This window comes from Peromyscus eremicus, chromosome 20 (genome assembly GCF_949786415.1).
Source record: "Peromyscus eremicus chromosome 20, PerEre_H2_v1, whole genome shotgun sequence".
Lineage (NCBI taxonomy): Eukaryota > Metazoa > Chordata > Mammalia > Rodentia > Cricetidae > Peromyscus > Peromyscus eremicus.
In genome coordinates this window covers 58,005,168-58,029,964 of record NC_081436.1, presented here as the reverse complement: position 1 = coordinate 58,029,964, position 24,797 = coordinate 58,005,168, and the positions used below count along the sequence as shown (strand labels likewise).

Here is a 24,797-nt window from a genome sequence, read left to right as displayed (position 1 = left end):
GAATAGAGGTTCAAAGTGGATGGTCTGTGCGATGCACAGGAGACATGGACGGGGAAAGGAAACTGTAGATGGTATTCTGTTGCAGCTGTAGGAATGATCCTGTGGATTAGGTCTGGGGGAACAGAGAGAGTAGATAAGGTCTGCAGGCAGCCTTGTAAAGTTAAACATTTGTCATACCATGACTCCATTATGAGGGCCCACTCTGAATTACTCTTGTCTAGCTGTGATATGTAAATCAAGTAAGCTTGAAGATATTACAGTTCTATTGAGTGGGCTCCTCTAGATAGATCAAAACAAGTATGTCTTTGGATGGTTTAAGTGATAATTGTATTTCTTAATTTACTTGAATTAATATTTGCTACTCAACACATGCCATGATAAATAGTTTGCTAAAGGAAAATAAGGAAAGATGGGAAAGGAAACATGTTCAATGAATTTTGCTTGAAATTATCTAATTAATCTCCCTGAATTTTCTTAACCCTAATTTTCTAGTCCTGTTCCTTCCCAGTCCTTGCCCTTCCATTCACACTCTTAAATACAAGCACCTGCTTGCCTATCTGATTGGTTCTTTTTCTGAGCAGAGTGAGCAGCAGCATCCATTACTGTGCCCCCCCCCCCCCGCCCCCAAGTGCTTCTGTCTCTGCTCTATGCTGCTGTGTCACAGAGAGGAGCCTGTGTTATTGAAGCTGGCCTTCTTCCTGTAGGGTTGAAGCTGCCCTCTTTTGAGTGGCTTCTGCCTGTCATGCAGAATCAACTGACAATTATGCCACAAAGCCTTCTCATCTCTGCCGACTCATTCTACAGAACTTTCATAGAGAGAGAAGGCTGGAAACAGGCACAGCAAGAAACCCCCGAGCACACACATTCTCTGTGGAAAGAATAATTACAACAACAACAACAAAACCTGACTGTCTGATTGCCGGTGAGAATATAGGACAGCAACAGCTAGCTGCAAGCTTGTTGGGTTTCACCTGAGTGGATGGGGCAGGGAGAATATTCTGAAGCGGAAGTGATTGGTGATTAGCATGGGTGCTCTGGGAGGCAGAGGAGGTGCTGGCCATTGTGGAGAAGCATTCAGTTGCCGACAGCTGTAGTCAGGAGTGTTCAGTAAGCCCTTAAGGGCTTCTGGGAAATGCTTTAGGTTTATGTTTCTTAGCCAAACCCAGCTACATGGGGGTTGAGTCATTGCCATCAACACGGCCACTGAGGGGGCCCACTCCTCCTTTGTGACCTCACAAAGGAGTGTAATACAAGTGGATCTTGTGGGAAGTTTGGACCCCTTGTTCCTGCAACTTGTTCCTTCAGGGCCTGTTCCAGTTCTATAGTCTTCGTTCATTTTCTACTATCCTAACACTCATGATGATTTACAAGCAATATGAGCTTATCTGGCTTACATCTGTGGAGGCTGCAAAGTCATAGAGGAAGGCATCTGCCTCTAGTGAGCACCTTCTCACGAGAGGCAGTGAGTGATCAAAGAAGAAAGAGGGAACATGTCATGTCATACTACTCTTGATAAACCCCATTTCCAGCCTGGGAACTGAGTGCTAATGATCTTATGAAATTATGACTTTCTTTAGGACAACAACAAGGACCCATATTGTGCACATTTGAAGATTAAGTCCTAATATATGACCAGTACATTATCTTCTGAATTGAAAGGTGATAAATATCGCTGAAAACCAAATTATTGCATAGGGTGGTTTGCATGAGCAATATCCGCAATGGCTTGGACAGTTAAATACTTAGGGCACAGTTAGTGGCATTGATGGGGAGGTTCAGGAGGTGCAGCCTTGCCGGAGGAAGTATGTCACTGGATGTAGGCCTAGAGAGTATGTTATGCCTAGATCACGACCCCAAAGAGACCACTGAAGACCGTGGATGTCCAGAATGCAACAGCAAGGTTTATTCTATAGATACAAGCCTAGACAGGGAACTCGTTCCTACACCCAATACAGTGAGGCAGGGAGGAGTTACTCTTTCTTTGTGAGGCTAGCTATTTAAAGGCAAAAACCACAAGCCCTTCAGGGTGGTTGCGGGGATTGGGGGTTTGGCATGGGTGCAACTCAGATTGGTTTATTTTTGTTTTTGAAGGTCTCTGTTCTTTTTTAATTGGGTGAGGGTATGTAACCTTTGAATTTACTGTTTGGGGTTTATAATTATCATTTTGGGGGCAGTCCAGGACAAGTCCCCGGCTTTGTCCTTGAGCTGCCATGGCGGCTGGCTGGCCTTGCACTTGCTGACTGTGGGGGCTGACTCAGTGGCCCAGGCTCTGTCCTTGAGCTGCCATGGAGGCAGGCTGGCCTAGCACATACTGACTGTGGGGGCTGGCTCAGTGGTCCAGGCTCTGTTCTTGACTCACACACACAGCTCTAAGTTGGTGAGGGGTCCCAGACAGTAAACAACTGGCTGAACTTTGAGCAGTCAGAGTACATGCAGAAAGGGAGCTACTGCAAGGACTTTGTCTTTTGTTCACGGCCCTCCCAGAGACTGCTTGCTCAAGTCTCAGGAAACTGAAATTGAGGCCTGATCTCTGAGAGAAGACTGAGCAGCCTGTTACGGCATCTGCTTGGTCCTTTTAAGTATATTGCCTCACCCTACTTCCAGTTTGCTCTCTCGGCTTCATGCTCTTGCTGTCTTGCCTGCCTTTACACCATGATGAACGCTTATCTCTCTGGAACCATAAGCCAAGATAAAAAGTTTCCTTCTATCAGTTGTCTTGGTGATAGTGTTTTATCAGAACAACAGAAAATTAGAAGGGTTGCTAATACTAGATTGGAAAGTTGATACACTCTAGAAATACAGCAATAAGTGTGTATTGCTGTCCTTTCCATAACCACTAAAGTGCTTCTAGTTATGAGTGGCTTATTGGCAGGAATGGGAAAATGTTCATGTGCTAGACTAGAAGCTGCCTACCAGATTTCAGGCGATGTGCTCATTTGTTCTCCAACAAGGAAGCCACGGCTGCTGTAACGTCAGAAGGTACACGGGTACTCTCTCTGTTCTTGTCACTCATGAAAACATTGGAAGCTAACCAGTATGGATAGCTTAGGACCAGAGTGCTTGGGTGGCACTCAAGAAGCCCTAGGTTCCCACACAACATGAAAAGTTATCAATTATTATAAAAATAAAAGCCAATCGAGACAATTTCTCTGTCCTTGCTATATATTCAGAAATAAATGAGTTGGGAGTTGTAGGAGGGGGAAAGAATAGTTTAATTGAACCAAATAATTTGGTTCCTACAGCATGGTAAATTTACTTTGTAACAGTAATGATAAAAGAGTAACAATGAAAATAGGGAATTCTTTTACATACCAGGAAGTGTGAACCATGTATAGTGATGCCAGACGGTAATTACGACTCCCATCCTTATTTGCAAATGAAGCAATTTAAGTTCAGAGGGGTAAGTACTACTTAGCTAGTGCATGGAAAAGCAGCATTTGATCCTTGATGGCTACTTTCTAAAGGCCAAAACTTAAACCACAATGTTGTCCAGTATCCAGATTGTAAAAAAATCACCACAATAGTCACTCCATCCTTTAGCTATTATCTGTGCAAGGTAACTGTGCTGGACAGTTTTGTGTCAACTCGACACAGGCTAGAGTCATAAGACAGGAAGGAATCTCAATTGAGAAAATGGCGTCTATAAGATCAGGCTGTAGGCAGACCAGTAGGGCATTTTCTTAATTAATGATTGATGTGGAAGGACCCAGCCCATGGTGAGTGGTATCTTCCCTGGGCTGATGGTCCTGGGTTCTTCAAGGAACCAAGTTGAGCAAGTCATGAGGAGCAAGCCAGTAAGCAGCCCCCCTCCATGGCCTCTGAATCTGCTCCTGCCTCCAGGTTCCTGGCCTGCCTGCATTCCTGCCCTCACAGCTTTTGATGATGAACTCTAGGAAGGGTGAGTGAAATAAACCCTTTCCTCCCCAAGTTGATTTTGATAATGGTGTTTCATCATAGCAATATTAACCCTAAGACAGTGACTTTGAAACCTGTTTTATCCAGAAATGAAATCTGTTTCTCTTTCTTTGAACCTGGGGGAGCTTTGTAACTTCAGCCTGCCATCAGATAGGACATTGTACAGATTTAGAGCGATGTCTGCAAGAGCTCTCACATCCTTCCAGTTTTTTTTTTTCTTGTTTTTTTTTTTTTTTGTTGTTGTTGTTTGGATTATAACTAGCAACCATGTGGATAGTCACAGGCATTCTTTCTGAAGGATGAGAAAGCTTATGGCTGAGTGATGTGACTTATCGCAGTGGCAGTGATATGATAGACTATAGCAGTGATCATCAAAGCTATCCTTGTAGCTTACACCAAATAGTGAGGGAGGACAATTGAGGCAAAGTGAACTTCCCACATGAGCAGAGCTTAAATTGTTTATCCATGGAATGAGTTCAATAAGTGGTTAGTGCACTAGACCTCTAAGTTTCAGAGTGACTTTGTTACAGCAGTAGGTAACTGATCCACCAACTGTGTCTGTCAGCTTGGCTTTGAACTGACCATGCAGCTAAGGATGACTTTGGTCTACTGATCTTTCAAAAGAGTTCTTTACAAAATAAAAGACTAACACTGCATAAAATAATTGCATCCTGTATGCTCATATATAATTAAAATCTAAAATACACTTAGAGTATTCTGAACTCATCTCCTGAGCCTCCTCAGAGACTTGTCAGTACCTGGAGTATTTATGGCTAGAAGGACATACTTAGGATACCTCTCTCTGTTTGTCCCATTGACCTGATTTTGTCATGGAGCAGCTTAGCTCACCGCTTCTCTGTGTGGGCATCAGAACAGCCTGTTCTCACTAAACACAAGGAATGGTGTTACTTCCAGGTCTTTAGTTCATTGGCTGTGTTGTCTTCAGGAAACTGTAAGGAACACACAACATGTGATAAACTCACACCTGTCATCCTAGCACTAGGAAGGTGGGAGGTGGTGGAGGATGATCAGGAGTTCATGGCAGTTCAGCTGCATGAGTTCCTGTCTCAGAAAACAAAAACAGAAACCAGGATACAAACAACAAAAAGAAACCTGTCCATTAAGTGATTACCTAACTAGAAGCTGATTTATATTTGAGTCAGGAATATAAGATGTCATATCCATCTCATATTAACATATATGTGTGTGTGTGTGTGTGTGTGTGTGTGTGTGTGTGTGTGTGTGTGTGTACATATACATATATACACTTTAAGTATCTACCTCTGTATTAAAACTTAAACAGTGAAATTTCTGGTAAGTTCTTCCAAGCAGGGGGATGGTGATAATGGGAAAGGCTATGAGTATGGAAGCAAGTGCTGTCTGAGAACTCTGCAGTATCTCTTCCTTTTGATTGCCAACCTATACTCCTCCCCAAAACCCTAGAAGTTTCTTTTTAAAAGTATTTGCAATATTGACAGAGCTATTTTTTTCTACCTTTGTGGAACCATTGAGGATTTTTGAAGTGTTCTAACATATTGCATGTGTATATCTGTGACAGGCTAGCAATGACAAGGTTGTAACTCTTTGAAATGGATGCAATCCTGAGCGATTTAAATCACTGCCAATGCAATAATGCTGGGATTTGTCTAAAGGGTGAGCAATTTCTCCTTTGAATCTGAGTGATTTTCCCTGGAGGGCCTTGAAAACCAAGAATGCATTTCTAATCAGTTTGCAGTACCTAACTTATTAGAACTTCTGTTTGATTAGTACTCTACTACAAATCAATATAACATGAAGGTGTCCATCTTAATGAGCAGAGAGACTGCTGTAGGAAACAAGAAAGACTGATCAAAGCACTTCCTAATCTTAACAGGCACTGGAGGCCATATACTCACTAAACACCTTCATTTTATAGACTGTGACAGTGAAACTCTAAAAAGTCAGGCAACTCTTTCCCAAGATTACATAGCTAGTTGATGACCAAACTAGGCAGGGCATTATACCATCTTTCAGCAGTGCCAATTGTCTGGAATGTGTCATCGCAGAAAGACAGAAGGACAACCAGAGTCTCCCTTTATAAGTGGAGAATAGCTGGGCGGTGGTGGCGCACGCCTTTAATCCCAACACTCGGGAGGCAGAGCCAGGCAGATCTTTGTGAGTTCGAGGCCAGCCTGGTCTACAGAGCGAGATCCAGGAAAGGCGCAAAGCTACACAGAGAAACCCTGTCTCGAAAAACAAAAAAAAAACAAAACAAAACAAAAAAACAAAACAAAATAAGTGGAGAATAGTTCGGCCCTGAAGTTCTAGCATTGATCTCAAGTTTAGTTTACTTGTGAGTTTTCCCATTAAGTTGCTTCATAAAGAAAGGATCGAGATTGGCCTTTCAGTAGTGAGAAGTTAACTAAAAACCCAGTGTGTCTGGGAAGACTTCACAGAATTCCCACCATACTTTAGCCTACCCCTCAGTTATGCCTGCATTTGAACCAAGCAAAAGTTTTCCTCCCTAGGAGGCACCAGTCATGCCTCAAAATATTCTTAAGTGTCATGACTTGAAGATGTTGCTGGGAAGTACTAGTTGCAAGCCACGCATACTGCTGAACACCTTACAGTACACCGTCCCCCATCCCACCCACCCGCCAAGGATTTCTGCAGACGAAACTATCAAGAGTGATGATGAAGGAACTGAAAACAGCATTATTCTGAAACTGCCTGCTGAGATCAGGAATGACCCCATTCATGCTGTTTCAAAGGGTTGGTGAGATGGACATTTCAGGACACTAAGAAATATACACCGATTCATAGATTTTTTTTTCTAATTTACTTATTGTTTATTTCAACTTTTTAAAACCAGTTCCTGGATATCTGAATTTGAATCACATACCATTGCAAAAGTTATTGCTGGTGAGACTTCTTTTTCTCCTTTTCCTCTTTCTTCAGTTCTGGGCCTGTTTTACAAGGGTTTGAACATACGGTATTTGACTCACTATTTTAAGGAGAGGGAATAAAGGTTTCTTCAATTATTTTGCTTCCAAAGAAAATTCTTTTGTGTTTTGGTTAAATGAAACTCATATCATACTCATGGTCAGGTCAGAGGGCAGGCACTCCTCTTCTCTCATGGGAACTTTATATTAGCGTTAGCTGTAGCGGAGGGAAACACCAGTCAGTATTGGATAATTCTAGCAATCAGCCAGCACTAAAGACCTTTCATGCTAAGACGAAGTGCTTGAGGAGGTCAGAGAAGGAGTACACAGAGGGGTGCTTGTCCTATTAAAGGAGACTTAGCAAGTGAACCCCCAGGCAAAAGTCTTCCACCTTGAAGGGAGCAGTTGTGTGATTTCTTTTCTTACTTATACTTTGGCCCTCTTAGGCTCCCATAGCCTGGTACCTGCTAAGGTGCTGCTTACTGTGTACATGGAGCAAAGTCCCTATATGTCACTTTCATATACTATTATAATCTTTTCCCAAATCATTGGTGGCCATTCAATTTGCAAAAGCAGAGAAAATTAAGATCATCACCAGACTTTGGTCCAATAAAAGGAAAATTGCTATCAAGCACAATAAAAATCTTTTTTAGCACAGGCAGTCTTACTTGAGTACTGCTATCTAGCTCTTTGGAAATGATCTTGCAGTTTGGCCTTGGAAAGATTTATTAAAACTGAGAAAACGTTTTCTTTCCAAAGATGTTAAAAACACCAAACTTTTAAACATATTCAGTACACAAAACCCATGGCATTGTGAAAGTAATGTACTTAGAGTTTGAAACATTTGGAGTAACTTTACTGAAGCTGAGGGAAGTAGTGTCCACCACCATAGACCTAGACACTGCCTAGAGCAATGTTTCTAAACCTTTGGGTCATGACCCCTTTAGGGATCAAAAGACCCTTTCACAGGGGTCACCTAAGATCATCAGAAAACTTAGATATTTACATTACAGTTCATAGCAGCAGGAAAATTACAGTTATGAAGTACAACCAAAATAATTTTATGGCTGGAGGTCATCACAACATGAGGAACTATAATAAAGGGTCTCAGCATTAGAAAGGGTGAGGACCATTGGCCTAGATGATGCTTCAGTGGTATTGAGATATGTCCTGTAACTTTATATAAGAGAATGATATAATTGAGAGATAGGAAAGTCTTGCTCACAATAAGCCTTGGCATAATTATAGAAAAAAATTAGATTGGCTTTCTTTTCTTGGAATGTATAAAATAACAACATATGGTCTTTAAAATGAGCTCAGTGAATTATTTATTTTTTATATATTTTTTTTCTCTCCCTTTAGAGTCATCTTGGAAATGACCTTCAAACACATATGACAAGGGTCTTCTACCAATAAAGGACAAGATGAAAATTTCCTTTTTGATACTGAAAATTGATTTTAAAATACTTTTATTGATTCTTTGAGAGTTTCATATAATACAATTTGATTATATTCACCCCCAAATCTTCCCACTGATTTTTAAATGTCTATATGATAGACAGGGATATAGTTCAGTTATAAAGTCTTTGCCTAGCCTCTTGATAGAGGCTGGTATACAAGAGATAGCACACAAACACCTGCATACATACCCAGGAATGAACTTTTCAAAGGTTTTAATAAAATGACAGTGACTCTGTAGTTTCTGGTTACTTCAATAAGAATCTGAGGATTCGAGGATGAAAACATTTGGTTTTGCTTTTGTACTGCATTTAGCTTCATTTCTTCTAAGAGGAAAAAAGAGAGTGTGTGCCTATTCTGTAGTCTGAGTAACAGCACTGGTATCTCTGTGACCACTTGGCTAGCTGTGACATTCCATTTCAGCAGAAAGGATTGGTCAAAGAAATGGCAAGAATGTAGTTGATACCATGGAAGATAAGGTTGCTGTTTCTTGCTTCCCTAATCAACTACAATGATTATTGGTATTTTTGCCATGTAATATAGTGGTAGATGCTGGCAGTTAATGAGTGAGCCATTGAAGAAGGAGTTGGTTCAGTTAATCAGTAAAGACCAAACTGGAGCTATTTTGGGGAAAGGAGCCCTGAGCCTTCAGAAAGCAGTGACTTCTCATCACATTGAGTTGGCCCTCAGATGCTTCTCACCATTGGGTGCTAGTCCAGGTGGGGAACCAAGTGTTAATAAACATAACAAAGAGAGAGAGGAAATTTTGTCTGTGAGCTAAAAACCCAAGGTGTGGTTGAGCTAATCAAGGATGTGCTCAAAAAAATAGAACATGTATTGTATGGACAGTTTATCGGCATAAGATAGTAGCACCACGACGTTTTAATTTTAATCTTTTCATATTCTCAGCAAACAAACGGAGAAAAAAAAGTCAGAATAAACCTTGCAGGATTAGGGAGATGATTGAAAATGAAAATGTTTATATAATTCTTAGGATATGCCCAATATATAGTAACAGTAAATACTAAAATAATGACTTGTGGTTTTATATTCTAACTACTAGTATCAATTCTCACAATTCTTAGGAAGTAGTAGTGATTTTTGCATATGAATCTGTATTTCTTTTTTTCTCTGATACCTTTCACTCTCCCAACCAAGCTCTCTTTGGCCTTTTGTATGTTTCTTTCTTGACCCTGTTTGACAATGTACAGAGCTTAATCCCAGGAATCTCTGGGAGCCTGTTTTCAGGTTCCTTGTAGCTTTACTCAGCAGGTCTGCATAGAGAGGATGATTAGGACCATGGGCCTGAGTGTAGGTGTCTGAGATGGTCTGCACTTGACTGTGCTGGGGGGAGGTCTTTTGCTCCATCCCTTGGCATTTCTATAAATACCCTGGGGCAGAGACAGTCAGGGCTTGTTAGAATAGGTTCCAGGCCCTAGGTTCCAGGCCCTCTCAAGGCTATCCTTTATTTTCTATCTGTTTATCTCCACAATCTAAATCCTTCTATCTAATATTTCCTGCTGCTCGCACTCAAGAAAACTCTGGGGAACTGTGGGGTTGGTGGGTAAACGCCCAACAGGAATCCTAGCCGACCTTCTGACCTTCAGATAGTGGCTGGTGAAATGTGTTCCTGGGACTGGTTGTGAAATGCACTGAGCTCTCCATGTCAGTTGTAAATATGAAGACTATTTAAGACCCATTCTTGGAAGCAGTTTGCAGAAATCTCTCAAATTCGTCACCAAATACAACCGTGTACCGGATTCTAGACGTAGAATTAAGTAGACTCCACCTGTGTTCACATCACTTTCCATAACCTAATTTCCTTTGGCACAGAAAGTTCCTGGACAGTCATTATTGCTTTTCAAGGTGGAGTACACAAGGTATCAAGAGATTTTTATACCCAGCACTCTGCTATGAAATGACATCCCGTTCATGTCAGATAAACTGAGCCAACACTGCCATTGGTTAAGTGAACTAACTCAACTTCAGCTCCTATGAGTAGCTGGAGTGGTTATCTTCATGTTCTTTTGTTGATTTTCATGAAGGAAGTAAAATAGATGTGAAAATGATTTTTCTCATTTAAACAATACATATCTATCAATCACTGTAGTTATAGAACATTGTAGCATAGTGCCATATGTGCTTATTATTTCTATGGTCCCATTTATATTTACTGCCCTGTGAAGAGAATGCTGGGACTTGGTATGTTACAGACGCTTGTGAGTAGCATGTGCTTTTCCCTAAATCTTTTGAATACTTACCTGCATTTTGATGACACACTAGTTAATCTATTTGATTAAATGTGACTGACAAATATATATTTGCAAATAACTGAAAAAAAGATGGGTTTCTATCAAAGTTCATTTTTGTCTTCATATAATGTTAAATATGTGCTTTATTCTAGAATTTTATTAATATGTTGCATTTATCATATTTGACTCTTGTTATTAGTTATCTCATTTTATGATAATTTTTGAGTTTGGTTTTGACCTTAAAATGCTTCTGAGCATGCAGTCATTTGATATTGGGCTAAAACATGGATTTGGTGCAAATTCAGACAACTGAGCCTTGGTGTCCTATTGTGCTTCCATAGACCTCTCTCACTAACAGCACCTTCCAGGACTCTCTAGGATGTTTTTAATGTATTTGATGCTCTGGTTATTGAACTTCTTGTTAAGACTCCAAAAATCCTTAATGATGTGAAATACTCTAGATCCACTTAGTGATCACTGAATATGTTAAATTGTATAAAAGCCAATAAAGCAAATTTTCAGTAACATTAAAAGATTAAATAGATTGGGTGAAAGATAATAATTAGATTCTTTTTTAGCTTCATATATTCTAGAAGATATTCATAATTGTGTATTTTCTAGTTTTCAAAAGCTGACCAACTTTATAGTAAATTTACCATGGTAAATGCCAAAATAATATTAGAATACATCTAGTGACTTACTTGCTTTTCATTTATTTATTCTACTATAATGTGTTGTTACTATTATACTGTGCTTATTTTCTCAACTAATAGTACTATTTTAGTCAGAATAAGGAGTTCTTAAATTTGGGAACATAGTGTGATATTATTTGTTATACTTGGGATTTTGTTTTATGGGATTTGTGGTTCTTTCCTGTTTGACTTGCAAAGTTATCATTGATAATGTATCACTAACAGGAGGGTTTATATTTCCAGTGTGATCAGCACCAAGAGGCCATGTGCCTCTCCCAGGTGACAGAGCAAGAGTGGTTTCCATCACATGGAATCTCAAGAGGGAAGACATCATGTTGAGTTGGAGAGATCATGGAAAAGGAAGGCAGCTACGTTAGCTATTTTATTTTACCCTTCTCTGCACATTACAGCAGAGGGATTAGAAGTAGGGTCTTGTATAGCATATCCCAGGTCACCTAGCAAGGGGAAAATAAGAACTCTTTTACCTAAAGCCAGTATCTCTACCAACGGAACCACTTAAATTCTGAAGTGTGCAACACACTTTTGAAATACATCTGGGAAGCTTGCAAAGCTTTGCTCATGTAGACAGAAGAATGGCCATGGACTAGCAGTAGAGGATCACAGAATTCTGTGAATGGACCCACAGAGGTAGAGGACAGAAATCAGAAAGGGTGTCTGTAAACAAGTTAGGTTTGAGTAAGCCAGAGCTACCTTTGGAAGAGTGGTCAGAATACGAACTGGGAAGGAAGGGCTATTGACAAATTGTAAAGGACTTTTGAATGCCAAGAGAAGGAGTATAGACCTAATTAGAGAGGCAGCAGGGAGCCACTCAGGGTTTTGTGTGGAGGAGCAATATGATTACAGCTGACAGCGGTCTTAATAAGACTTAATAAATAGTACAGTTTATAACCCTAGGCCAACTGCTGAGCCAAAGCCAAAGGCTGTGCTGCAGACTTAGCAAGCTGATTACCGTGAGCGTAGATGGCTGGATTTACTCCCAGTCAGCCTTTGCACTGGAGTGGAAACTCCTGGAAACACAAATATCTGCAGTGACAGGTGACACGTCTTTTCAGAGCCGACTTCCCTACAGTGACACCCTGCTGAAATGGCTTGAGCAGTACTACAATTTACTTTGCACGATTTTAAAAACCTCTTCTTCTTTGTAAATATTCCATGTTCTTTGTGAGTTTTCTTAGGCCTAAAATCTATCACCATCTGTCTTAATACTTGCAATGATGTTGTGCCATCTTTTATTGGTATTAAGATGCTTGCCAAACAGGAAGATGTCATCATATTATCCACAGTTTGATTTAACAGCTAATGTTGACGACAAGATGATATTGAAATTTCAGTTCCCCACCCCCGACGTATTTCAAATGCTAGCATGGATAAATAGTGTATCTTAGTGAAAGAACAGGTTATATAAGAACCAGCAAACTCCTCCTCTGTGCCTTTGTAATTAGAAAATGATGTTTTAATTTATTTATGTGTTTTTCAACTATGTGGGTTTGTACATGTGAGTGACAGACAAGAACACTCGATCCCCGGAAGCTGGAGTTACAGGAAGCTGTGAGCAGCCCAAAGCCGGTGCTGGGAACCAAACTCAGGTCATTTCCAAGAGCAGGATATGGTTGTAAGTGGTGAGCGTTCTCTCTAGCCCCTGCACTATTATAATTCTAAGGAAGTTTGGAGGATGGCAAAGAGGGGCAGACAGAAACAGATACCAGGGTAGGAGATGAAAAATGACTAAAGGAGAGGCAGGCTGATCTCTGAGTTTGAGGCTAGCCTATCAATACAGAGAAACTCTGTCTCAAAAAAAAAGCAAGAAAGAAAAAAAGAAAAGAATGACTAAAGGAAGGAGAGGTGAATAGCAGAGCTAGACTCATTTTGATGGCATTTTGTTGTGCTGCTTTGAGACAGAAATCTCACTATGGAACCAAGCCAGGCCTTGGCCACGCATCTCCTACTCCTCCTTCCCTAGACTTGAGATTGCTGACAGAAGCCACATTCAACTAACAGGACCCAAGTCGGTACTGTTCACACCCCAAAGCAGGGGAAATTAAGATTCCTCTATTGCAGTTTAAAGTAATAACTCTGAATTTCTGACAAAGCCATCAATCACTGTGACTACCCATTGATATTTCTTTGAAGGAAAGAAAAGGCCATTTGACTAAAAGTGACACATTTAAAAGGCTTAAGGAATCAGGTGAGGTTCTTTTATTTATCCAAGAAGGATAATAATGGTACTAATTAAAACCTGTGAGATTCAAAGAGATAATGAAAGCAAAGTCATTGCCAAAGCACACAGCAAATAGGAGAACCCCAGGGTACTGTTGCTGTGTGATAGTCTCCAGGTCTAGTGAAGGTTTGAGGTGGGCAGCAATGCCCAGATCTGACCAAGAGTCCATTAAAAGCTACCCCAGTCATGTTTTTTAATATTTATTGTTTGAAAATTTAATCCACACATGTAATGGATTTAATCGTATCCCCTTTGCTCCCATTCAGCTCCTCCCATACCCCCCATGTCCTCTTCTCACTTTCTCAGCCCCCATTTTTCCTCTTTATTGCCCACTGAGTCCAATTAGTGCTGCCCATATGCACATGGATATGTGGCCATCCACCGGAGCGTGGCAGACCCAGCAGATGGAAGGCGTGCTTGCCCCTTCCGTTCGTTCTTGGCCATGTGTTGTTTCTGAATGGAAACCCAGAAAGTCAGCTTCCAGATTTTATTTCATTGAGCGATTTGGTGTTTTGTGGCTGGAAAGACTAGGTGGAGCTTTGGCTCAGGGATCAGCAGGTTTTCTCTTAGAGTTAACATTAACCATCAGCATTGCAGTTCACATTACAAAGAGGCAGGATGGAAACCTAAGGAGGAAGTGGGTTATAAAACGACTTAGGAAGAGGGCACATCAGGAGGATTTCTGCCTTCACAGCGAATCTTTTTAGTATCTTAAATCTAACATCTGTGTTCTGAATTGAGTTCCGAGTCTGCCTTATACCAGCTTATCTGGAAAAAGATGGCAGTGTGACCTGTGTTATGAGACCATAAAGGGATTAGATGATAATTAGTATAATCTGCCTAACATGGTGGCTGCAGTTGGTTGAATGTTCCACTGGTCACAGCTGTTGGAGTGCCACTGTAACGCAAAGATGACATAATCATGCAAGTAAGAGAAAATGCAGTTTTCTCAAATTTCCTCACTCGAATACATTTAGGGTTTATTAAACGTGTTTTCCAAAATCAATTACCTGTCAATTCAGACTTCAAAACCTATAGGAATTCATTTATTTCAGGCATGATTAAGAAAGTAACAGCTTAAGTCATTTCAAATTGTGTCTTTTTTTAGCTCCTTTATCAGAATTTCTGTTCTTACCATATATAATACCTACAAAATTGTTGCAGTTCACAGAAAATGCTTCAAGTTTCCTTGTGGGTTTAAATGTAAGATATAAGCAAGGAAGAGGTTTTGAAGCCATAAAACCACATGCACTTTGGTTGGGAGATCCAATGGTAGGAAGCTGTGGATTTAAAGCTACGTTCATATATGTGATGTGTGTGAATCTGCAGCCACAGAGATAGGAAGAAATCACTGGAATGCTGGCAATGGTTAACTTTTTTAGTAGCCAATGCATGGTATATTAGATCTCAGAGGATAAATTATTTCTAATTTTGGAAACATGCTCAGAACCAGAGCACACAAGCATAACAAATATAGGACTCTTACGGTGCACACTTGTAACCCCAGCACTTGGGAGGCTGAGGTAGGATGATTGGGAGTTGGAAGACAGCCTGGGCTACAGAACTGAGAGTATCTCAAAATAAAAGCAAAACAAAACAATAAACCAATTTTATAGGACAATTCTCAGTAAATATAGGAAGCTCCTGTTCCATCCATGATATCATTGGTTCTGTGGAAATGGTCACATTTACATATTGATGATGAATTTGCAGGTGACATTTTGGGTAATGAAATATCAGGGACTTTGCAAGGAGTGGAAAGCTCTTGCTTCAGCCCCTTTGAGCACTGTGGTTGAGAAAATACCTCACCAGGAGCAAGCATCTTTCGGTGAGCTCACATTGACCTGAAAGGATGAACTTTCCCTGGCTCCTAACGAGCTAGTGAAGCAGAAGTGTGGCAGGCTATTTCTTATCCTCTATTTAGAGACGGCCTGAGGCACTGAGTGGTGTATGGGCTTGTTCAAGGTCACAGCATGGGTCTGTCAGCAGATCTGGAAAGAACATCTCAGTCCCTGGAGTCTGGAACCAGTCAATAGCCTGTTGGCTCAAAAGCTAACCGATGATAGATGAGCTGATTACATGGCTGGAGGCATGGGGAGCTGAAATGCCGTCGAGCCAGAGAGACCATGTTTATGCCTGCTGGGGCAGCAGAAGGCCCCTCCATACAGGAATGGTTCATATCCTTCCTTAGCCCTCTTATCTCTGGATGACTGGGGAATAAACCTCAGTCTCCCTTCTGTCCTCCACTTCTCTTTTTTATGTAGCAGGTCAGTGATTTTTCAGTAATCTGGACTTTATTTTTCTCTCTAACTGCAATAGTATGAATGTATCCATTTATTTTATCTTATGACTATATCTCAAAGCACAGTAGATACTAACATATAAATTAGACTTAACATATAAGCATTTGTTCAGAAAAAAGGCAATTGAGTCTTAGATGAACATGTATACAGGAATTTGAACTTGATTTGCAGTGTTGAAACTAGCTTTCAGAGTAACCTGGAACACTTAACTCTCTACAGCGGGAAGACATGGAAAAGTGACTGACTAAAACTGTTTTATTGTAGTCATCTACCACTTCTACTTCGTAGAGTGGTTCTGACCCCTCTTCTACAGTAGTTCCTGAGCCTTTGGAGGAAGGCAGGGTGTGTGATATAGATATGCAGATGTCCCTTTTAGAACTAAGCGTTCTAGGACTTGGCAGTAAGACTCTATTGCTCTAGACACCAAGTACTTAAATATTTTTTGACTCCAGAATCAATGCTCTTAACCACTCATTGTTCTAAACTTAGGTAATTATGTGGGCATTTAGTCTTAGAGAAACCTGTTAGCAGACAACTGATCTCCATGGTGCCTAGAAGAGAGAAGGTCAGAAAGCTGTTTGGCATCGTCAGGAGAGATGCTGCCCTGGCTGACTAGTGTTAAGTATCCAGTATGTCTGAGGATGTTAGATACCTCTGACTTCAGAAGTCTATACTATTAGTTCTGGTCTGACCAGCCTCCTGGATCATAATGTGGGCTTCTAAGCCACCTTCTCATTTGTTATTCCTGCAACAAATCAATTACTTGTCTGGAAGCTTATTCCTTATTATAATCAATTAAAATACCCCCTAGCTATATATAAAAATTAGCAAAGGAAACCATTTCCAGAAGCACCACAGTGCTTATCACTAACCCACAGTTGATCACCTTGAAGTGCCTGTGATGAATATCCTCAGATTCAAGGCCCAGCCTCAACTACAGTCATCAGCTGTCCTTGCACCCATACTACTGTGTTGCCGTGGTCTCAGGAAGTCTGTGTTGGAGCTGTCACTCAAATGACTGGGCCTTTATTTAAGGAGCGATTTCTATATTCTGGATTGTAGCTACGGTATACTCCAGAAGCAAATGAGAAACTTAGTTGGATGTGTTCTGGCAGGTAAATGAGCTCACGATGCTTCTAAATAGATCTTGCTCCTCTTGAGCTGTTGTTATGCCTAGTGAGCAAGCCTTGCAGCTATTTCTTCTGTGCATTTCCTCCAGTATTTAGAGGAATAATTAGGCTTTTGAATTGGAGGATACTGGCTTGGTGTGGGAGTTCGCCACTGGGCAGCATTTTTAGCTGCAAACGAAAGGGATAAAATTCATGCTTGTGTACCTCTAAAGGCTTGCTTTGCTCTCCTCATCCTTAGATGGGACAATGATAGCACCCACCTCACTGGATTTTCAGGAGGGTAAATGTGGAGACAGACATAACCGAGCTGCTTAGAATAGCTGTGAAGTGGTGAGTTCTGACAGCTACTCCTCCAAGACATTCTTGAGAAATTTTCGATGAAAGACGAATGGTAAATCAGTTACCTGGTATTGATAGGTAAAATATCAGATGACTGGGAATGTGTCAGCTTGGCCTGGGGACTGGGATTGAGATTTTGCCACCACTGGCTTAGTGTGATGAGAAATACTAATATCTATAGCATTTATACCCATTGCCATTTTAATAGGAACTCCTAGAATGGGAATATTTTATAACTATGGTGTCTACTATTGAATAACCTTTTTCTTGCTTTATATAGTTTTAATGAATAAAAACTGTACAACCTGGGGTGACTAGTGGTTCCTGTATTGGACAGTATATCAATAAACAAGGAGTTAAACAAATGCTAGTTATGAATTTATCTCACATAAAATATCTAGAAAGAGGAAGTAAAAGGACATATAGGTGTCTAAAGACATCATTAAAGAAATGAACTCTTTGATTTGTTCTTACTGGCTAGAATTTGATCCAAGGACACTCAATATTTCATCACCAGCTTCCATGTGAAGAAAATAGGGGGAGGGGCTTGGAAGAGATTGAGAGTTTACTTGTCTGCATTTATTGCCACCGCAGTTATTATCATAACCCTCAACCTGGGGGTTGTCTGTATCTTCATTGAAAGATCTTTATGACAAATTATAGAAGATACTAGACTTAGGTATCCAGACTGCTAAGTACTCTAGAGCAGTGGTTCTCAACCTTCCTAATGCTATGGTGACCCCAACTGTAAAATTATTTTCGTTGCTCCTTCAAAACTGTAATTTTGCTACTGTTGTGAATCATAATGTAAATATCCATGTTTTCCAGTGGTCTTTGGAGACCCCAGAGGGATTGCAGCCAACAGGTTGAGAGCTACTGATCTAGAGTATAGGACAAGTTTTTCATTGTGTTAGAGTGATATAGAGGATTGCAGTTAAGGAAAATGAATAGACTATATGTTGTCTATTTTGTGTTTCTGTGGCAACTTACCTAAGGCCTAGTACTTTGAAAAAAAGAAAGGCATTATAAATCTTATAGTTCTGGAGATGCATGAACATGACAGCTGTGTCTGCATGTCTCTGGCAAAAGACACATTGCAGGTGGTGTCTAAATGACAAGAAAATGGAAGAAAGCACATGCCCAAACAGGAAAGGGATTGGGCTCCCAAACAACCTATTCTCTCAAAGACTAATCCAATCTCATGGGAGTTGTATTAATACGTCCCAAAGTCACTTCCTACATGACCAGATTATTTTTCACTAGCCACTGAATCATTAATTTTTTTGTTTCCTTTGTGTGTGTGTGTGTGTGTGTGTTCATGCATGGTGCATTGATTTGTCCATGTGTTCCTATTGCGCAATTACATGAACATATGTATGTATAAAGGATTTGGAAGGTACATGGAACCCATATCCAGACGGTAGCAATGATACAAATAGATTCTGAGTATCAAAAACAACTTAGCATTCAGTAAAAACATAAAGATACTGTATTAAAACCAAAATTCACACAGGTAAATACATGTCTTGTATATGAGATGTTTGGAAGGCATGAGGTTAGTATGAACATGTGCCCATTGGTTACCTTGGAAGACCCCTCAATATTAATGCTTATTCTAACTAGCATGAGTATGTATTTAAAGATTCCTTATACATAGAAAGCCAGAAGATTGTAGTAAAAATTACTGTGCTAATTTGCTAAACTTCATAATCACTTTGTAGCTGAGTCCAATATCAGCTGTCACACTGGCCTAGGGAGGGCTCTAGTCGTTGAGTCGTGGCTTACATTCTGGCTTTTCTCTATCCCTCCAGCCAGCTCCCAGATAATGACACCGAGATACATTATTAATTGTAAAAAGCTTGGCCTTTAGCTTAGGCTTGTTTTCAACTAGTTCTTAAAACTTAAATGAATGCATATTTTTATTAATCTACATTGTATCACATGGCTGCTACCGCTATCCCATTCTGTCTGTCAGACTCATTCCACATCTGGCTGGCATCTCTCCCACCAATAGATTCATCTCTAGTTTCCTTTCTGTGCCTAGAAGTTCCACTTATCTCTTCTGCTTAGCTATTGGTCATTTAGCTCTTCGTTAAAACAATCAGAAGGTACCTTAGGCAGAGACACATCTTTACAGTATAAACAAATACTCTTCAACGTTCTATTACAATGTGGTCTTTCTACAACCCACATGTCCTCACATTTATTTTGCTACAAAAAGTTTATTTACAGTTCCTACACAGCTAATGTGAGTCCCAGCATCCTAGACCTCAACTTCTGCCCTCCCAAAGAGAAGAGGATGATGCCCAGTCAGAACTTTATACTCCTCAATAGTTAATGATTTCTTCTAACAGTTTTTAGATATCCGCAAGGAATCTAACAGGCGAAACAAATGATTACTTTATTGAAAAATTTATGATATGAATATTTTAAATCTCATTTTTTGAAGAAGAGCAAAATGTGAATATATACAAACAAACACATATTAGATTAATTCTGTTTCTCATTGCTTGGACAAGTATCTAACAGAAGCCACTGAAGTGGAAAGAACATTTTCTGGCTTATTATAGATGACATATTGAAAGTTTTATTTTTTATATATAACTGTCAACTTGCTAACATTTTCAGGGAATTTTAGTTCATCCTAGCTAAGAAGGCAGCACAGGAGTGGCTCACTCTGTAGTGGCCGAGTATGCGGTGGTAGCTTCTCATTTGACCCTGAACAGCAGGGGGCGCTAGACCAGAAGCAAAGTAGGACATGACTCTCAAAGATCTACACCAGTGCTCTACAGCCATCGGTTAGACTCCATGTTACAAAGTCTCTACAATGTCCCCCAGGCAGAGCACCCAGGTGGAGACTGAATGTTGGAGCACACAAGTTTATGGGACATTTCACTCTAAACCTTAAGAGTGTGTGTGTGTGTGTGTGTGTGTGTGTGTGTGTGTGTGTGTGTGCGCGCGCTTACCTCCCCCAACTTCTACAGGGTGTGGCTAAGTTTTTAACCAGTCTGCTTTTGGATTTCTCATTTTTGCTAAGGAATATGACTGAAATTCTGTTAGAATTTATTTATGTCTTCTATTACTTTTTCATTGTATTTAAAGTTTATGGGTGTTCAATGTAAACATTTTCCAGTAATCTCTGTAATAACTTGTTTCTTTGAATAGATGGCCATAGAAATTTATGTCCCTCTAAAGCTGAAAGTAAGAATAGAAGGATTTTTGCAGCTCTTCTATGTGTATGCATGTGGATGGAATTTTAGTGCTTCTATTTACATAATGAGTTGGTGTCTTTTGTTCTCTGTAAGCTCTTTTCCTGAAGCTGTAATCTCTTGCAGAATAAAGAGATTTTTTTCAAACATCAAAGGACATTTGCAAAGTGTTGAAGGAATTTTATATGTTATGTAAACTAATGGACTGGTTCAGTTTGTTTAATCTTAGGAAAGAAAAAAATGTGGTGAGTGTAGCTGGCATCTAAAAACTATGGTAACACCTAGCACAGATGGGAATGAGGGTTATGTTTAACCCATACTCCCTTCAATGTAGACTTTTCATTACCTGTCTGCTTTATTCCAGAGCTAAGGGAGGAGGCATTTAGTATTGTTTTCAAGTGTCTTGCTTTTAAGAGCTGCTTTAGGAAGAAAAGCTTATTGATCTTTTTGTAACACTAAGAGTAAGACTTCTCTTACCTTTCCCTACTTCCAAGTGTCTGGTGTTTGTCAAATGATACCCTACCTCTACAGAAACAAAGTGCTACCTATTTTATAGATTCAGAAGACGTTGAGAAGCAAGGCAGAGGCAGAGCTCAGACTATCTTAGAGCTGATCTCTCCATCTATCTCCCCATCATAGGGAAGATGAAGTCTTGCGAATAACATAGTCAACTGCCAAAGATATACTGAACCCACCTCTCATGGGAAAATGCTTTCAGATCTTCATGCTCTTCCCCAATAAGTCTGAAAGGACAAATTAATTTTAAGGTATTTTGAGGTACCACAAATACATTATAGGAATGAATATGATTAAAATATATTGCATAAAACCCTAACAATATAAATAAAAACATGTCTTTTTTTTTAAGTGTTCAACATCCTTAGCCATCAGGGAAATGCAGATGAAAATTGTTGTATGATTCTACCTCACCCCAATCCAAATGGCCATCATCAAGACTACAGATGATAACATGTGTACGTGATATAGAGAAAAGGGAATCTTTACACATTCGTGGAAATGTAAATAGTACAGTCACTGTGGAAATCAGTCTGGAAGTTTCTCAAAAACCTAGAAATAGATCTACCGTAAGACCCAGATATACCATTCCTGGGAGTATATCCAAAGGACTCTTTATGCCCATCCATGTTCATTGCTGCTGTATTCACAAAGCTAGAAAATGGCATCCAACTCCATGTGCTATGCATCAACTGAGAAATGAGTAGAGAAAATACATTATACACACAATGGAATTTTATTCAGCTCTAAATAGAACTTACATTATGAAATTAGCAGAAAAATGATGGAACTGGAAAATAATTATAATAAGTGGGTTCACATAGGCCCAGAAATGCAGGCACTACCTGCTCTTTCTTGTCTGTGTAGCACAGCTTCTGGTATTTAGATTTGAGTCATGGGGAAATGAATTTAGAGACCTGGAAAAGATAAGAGGCCATGGAGGAGAGAGAGGAGGCCTTAAAGTGCTCTCTTAATGCTGTTAAAATACATACTAATGCCTCTTCTCACCGTAAATATCATTGTATATTCCTTAAACAAAATTTAAGTTTTTCATTCATTGTTGCTAATAAAATGGACCCAAACAATAAAATGCCCTTTTTGAGATTCAACATAAAACTTGGCACTCCACGACAGAAATCTGCATATGTGTCTATGATGTGTGCACATATTTTCTGCTTACTGTCTCTTCTCCAGTGATAGTAAAGTCTTCATTGGGTAAGACTTTCTGTTAAAATAGTTTTTACTTTATTTAGTTTGAAAATTTCATACAATTTATTTTGATCATATTCTTTTCCCTCCTTCAACTCTTCCCAGATCTTTCCCACCTTCTTACCCACTCAACTTCATGTTCTGTCTCCCTTTTCTTTTTAAAAAACATTAACATACACTTTTCATGTCTATAATAATGGCTTACATAAAAGAGCTCCTAAAATATTAATTTAAATAAAGAAATACAGTAAACGTATTCTTTTTTCAAATTGCATACCCATTATATCATGTAGGATATGTTTTATGGAAACTGTAGTTTCTCAACCAGCATTACTTTTGGTTATTTTGATGCTGGGTCTCCAGATGCATTCCACACTAGTCTGGAACTTACAATACAGCTCAGTCTGACATCAGCCATTGATTCTCCTGCCTCTGCCTTCTAAAAGCTAGGATTATAGACTACTATACCCAGAGTGAGAATACTCTTGATTCTTTTATTTCTAAACCACGGTCATTCATCCAAAGTGTTTCTAGTCGCAATTGAATGAGATATACTCATGTTTTCTGGGCCACCATACGAAGTAGGTTTTATAATTTTCCTTTACAAGGAGGCCCTTTGAGAAGAAGTAACATGTCTTTGGTCAATAAAGAGCAAATTGAAGAATTAAAACTCAGCATCCTGGTGCCAAAACAATGCTTCTCTAAATACTGTGCCTTATCTCGGCAATGGTGCTACTGATGGAGTATTGCTTAAATACTGGAGTGTTAGGAGCCACTAGTACATCACACACACACACACACACACACACACACACACGCACGCACGCACGCACGCACGCATGCACGCACGCATGCACAGGAAAAAGAACAAGAGCTTGACTGTCACATACTTAAACCTGGATTCTAAATTTAGGCATACTGCTTTTGTAGTATGACCTCAGGGTAAGTAGCTTTCCAGTAAAGCTGTTGAATAAGTATGAAAGAAGGTAACCATGTTCAATGCTAATGACATTTTATATATACATATAATAAAGTTCTGCAAATTAACCTACTCAGTTAATAAAATCTTCAAGAACTTGCTAATTTGCAACTCATTACGCTCTGCAGAGATGAAAGTACCGGGTAAAGGAGGTTTTACGGGCATTGATCATACCTGAAGGCATGAACATAATTTTACTCAACTAGTGTCATTTCATGTTCAGTAAAATGTAAATAGATGTGGTATTTGTCCTAGAGGGGATTGATAGTGGTGTTCCTTGTAGGTGGAACTTCATTAATAGTGCTTAAAGTAGACAGCAATTTTAGAAACTCTAGTATTATCTAGGCATTATGGTCTTACAGTTGGCTTGTTCTTACAACTACATGTTACCAAAAAGCTATGGTAGAACAGATTCTTTTTGAAGAGTGAATAGCAGTATTTCCTGGACAGTTGAACTCAAACATGCCGTGGCCACCAATAAACATTTTGTTCTCAATCCTAATAGATGCTGTAGGATGATCTTCATAATAGCTATATGGGAATATCATGTTCTCCCTTTTCACACCCAAAGACCTTCTGTTCTCAATAGTAGAGAAATCTTGCAGTACAGGGTATGTTTTATGGTGAACTATCAGACATACTAATGGTAGAAAGAGTCTTTCCCTTCCATTCCCTTTGTTTAGCTCTAAGTGACAGAATAACCAGATTCATTAACATTTGATTATTACATCTTCCTATAAAGTTTATAGTATAAACCTAGTTACACGTCTAAAATAGCCAAGCAACCACGAATAAATGTTTCCAAGTCTCTACGCTTATTGTCTACTTTTCAAAGAAGAATGGGATTTGGTTTTTAGCTGCAAGTCTTTGAATATAAATGATTAAAGTCATATTGAAGAGACAGCTTAGAAGTTGGAATTTTTAAGCACTAAAGTCAAAGATTATCATTAGACTTTGAAAACCCATTAAAATAAGTAGCATTACCAGATTGCAGTTAAAATACTAAAACAGCTTGTTAACCCAGATGAACACAGGTTTTTTTTTTTCTTCCAATTTGGTGATTCTGAAATTAAAATATTAGTGACTGCTCACCCCAGGTATAACTATTAGCAATTGTTTAATTTTCATCTCTCTTTTATCATATATTTGTATGCAAAATAATGAGCTTCACTATGACATTTTCATAAGTATATGTTATTACACTCTGCTCTTATCATCTAAATTTTTTTAATTCCAAAATTCTTGTAGAAATGTATGTGTGTATAGATATACACAGAAATATACATAACATCTACACACCATGCTGATATTAGCATTTCGGGAATATAATATGCATTCCTATATTTAAGATCAAATAGAAAATACTTTGGGTATGATCAAGCAAGAGCACTAGGTGTTCAGGGGAGACCTTTCCTGGTATTTCTAAGTTCGTTGTCTGATGAGCCTCTTTGTAGAGCCATTTGTTTACAGGACCTCAAAGGGAAGCTGCTAAAGCATGTCCTGATCAGCTCCAACTACTTCCTGTAATGTAAGAGCCTTGAAGACTGGTGTTCGCCAAACACACTTCTGACCTATTTTATTTCCAGCAGATGCCAATAGGCTGGTGGAAAGTTGGCAGTTACTTAGAATTATTCA

The 24,797-nt window shown here is 39.4% G+C and overlaps 1 protein-coding gene and 1 long non-coding RNA gene across 2 annotated transcripts in view; both read left to right on the top strand.

The window, feature by feature from the left end:
• Positions 1–24,797, top strand: part of Oxr1 (oxidation resistance 1) — a 317,223-nt gene that overhangs the window by 36,400 nt on the left and 256,026 nt on the right. The gene's annotated exons all lie outside the window — the stretch shown is intronic.
• LOC131896760 (uncharacterized) lies at positions 1,162–8,320 on the top strand. Its single transcript, XR_009375508.1, has 2 exons — positions 1,162–1,659; positions 8,199–8,320. It is a non-coding gene; the product is annotated as an uncharacterized LOC131896760 (long non-coding RNA).